Raw genomic sequence first — 2,189 nt, 5'->3', positions numbered from 1 at the left:
CTGGGTCTCAGTGACTGCCCCTTGTGGCCCTGGGCCAGCAGTAGCAGAGCTGCCCTTGATGCAAGATTGTTCTTTTTCACATCTTTGTTTTGTAAAAGCAAACTTTTTGAATTTTTACTTCCTGAGGATAAGTATGTGTGCTAAAATTCATCCTACACATGCAAATACATTTCCGAGCAGAATTACTTTGAAATTGAAATGCTTGCCTTCCACTATCTTTCTCCCTTTTGTACAAGGGTATTATTGCCCTGCCACCCAGAGAAACGGGATTGTGCTAAACAGGCCAGGCATATACTTTTTAGAGAAAGGACCTCATCTGAACAATGAATGCTTCTGGATCCAGACTACTGAGTTGAACCAGAAGAATTTTGATGATGATTCAAGAGCAAAAGCTCTACTGAGCAAGGCCTGCTGCCATTTTTGTGTGGACATAAGTCAACTCTGAGACATACTGCTAACTGTTTTACAACGGCATATGTGACACATTCCCAGAATCTGCTGCTCTAAGTTTTCCAAAGGGGCGGGATTTGGACTGCTTGTTTGCCTTCAGGTCTGTTAGACCCTTTGGAGAATTGACAGCATGCATAGCTTTTTTTTTTTTTTTTTTTAAATTGTTTCTTTAATCTTCATTGAGCTTTTTTGGCTTTAGTGATGCCATGTTTCACAATTATCACTGGTGAATTTTGTGATGTAGAGAGCACTGGCTTAACTTTATTTCTGTTCAGATCTGCAGTAAACCTCCCAGAAAATCCCACTCTTCATTTCCCTTACTTTGAGTCAGAGTTTGCTTATACAAATGTATACATAGATTTACTTTTTCTTGCATGCATGAATTAGTGCCTTAAAAAGAGTTGACACTTGTCTTCCTTTGAGAGAAGGCTAGAAGGCTTCAGGCTGCTGGGAACATAGGTCACCACAGGGCTCTGCAGAGCTCAGGGAGGGAATTCACAATGTGGCCTCTGCTGTGACAGGTGGACACATTGTAGGGACCCCAAGCCTCATGTAGAATTTGCAAAGAGCCCTGGAGGAGTGGTCAAAACCCTATGCGGAAGACACGCAGTGAAGGCAAAGCAAACAGCGGGATTGTTTATGATCTGCTTCTCTTCAGGTTTTTTGAATTTTTTTTATTCCTTCAAATGAAGAAGTTGACTGGCTCTGCTGATTTCTGATGAAAATTTGGCTTTTGAGATTTAAAGATCTCTTCAAATATCTAAAGATGTTTTGTCTTTTTGGAGTGTTTGTTGCTAAAAGTAGAACAAAAACTTCTGGTTGCAGTACGTTTATAACATAAAATGGCTCTGCTTTATTCCTAGTACAAGTTTATCTCTGTCTTATGAAAATAAATTTCGTAACTGAGCTTATGCTGACCAGAAAGCAAGTAGCACCAATCATAAGAGGCAAAACCCTGACATGCAAATTTCTTTGTTAACATCAATAATGAAAATATTGTAGTTGTAAATAGAGTTGATTTCCTCCCCCCCCCCCCCCCAATATTATTGTTTCAGTGCCTGTTTAATCTTACACTGGGATTCTAGGGAGATGCATTACCATTGCTAGGTATATTTCTCCATTTTAAGGGTAGTGGTGATTTTCAGAATATCAACATATTTAAAATAAGCTTCCTTTTAAAAAGAGGAGGAAAAATACCCACTATACTCCATGTTTGTAGTGGACGGCACGGGAATTTGTAGGCTTATGTTTCTGGAAGAAAAAGATAAGAAAAAGCATTCCAACAGAAAAGGACAGTGGATTAGACTTTCTGGTCAGGATCTGAAGTCTCCATGGCTGGTCTTTAATCGCAGGTCAGGCAAACGTTGATCAGGAATGACATGCAAAACTGAATTTGCCTTGAGGTGGGAGTTGGCCCTGTAACTTCTTGAAGTCCCTTCCATCCCTGTGGGTATATGATAGTTACATGCACTATGGACTTTTCTTCCTGCCAGCTGTTGCTTCTCATTGAATATATGTGATTTTTGTCTGCCTATACGGAGAATGAGCTGTGTGCTTTATAAACTGAGGACCCATTTAAGGATGGGGGAATATTGGATAAACTTCTCAAATCAAATGCTGAATAATTATAAAGCTCTCTGAATATGGATGGGTTTACATAGATCATTTGTCCTTTTCTACATATATGTTCTCAATGGCTTTAGCTACATGATCATGTTTTGTGGTTTTCCTGTAGGATC

Source organism: Nipponia nippon, unplaced genomic scaffold (assembly GCF_047370975.1).
Source record: "Nipponia nippon isolate SJK-2023a ecotype South Korea unplaced genomic scaffold, ASM4737097v1 scaffold_6, whole genome shotgun sequence".
In the NCBI taxonomy this organism is placed as follows: domain Eukaryota; kingdom Metazoa; phylum Chordata; class Aves; order Pelecaniformes; family Threskiornithidae; genus Nipponia; species Nipponia nippon.
The sequence above is the reverse complement of the archived record's forward strand: the minus strand, read 5'-3'. Positions refer to the sequence as shown.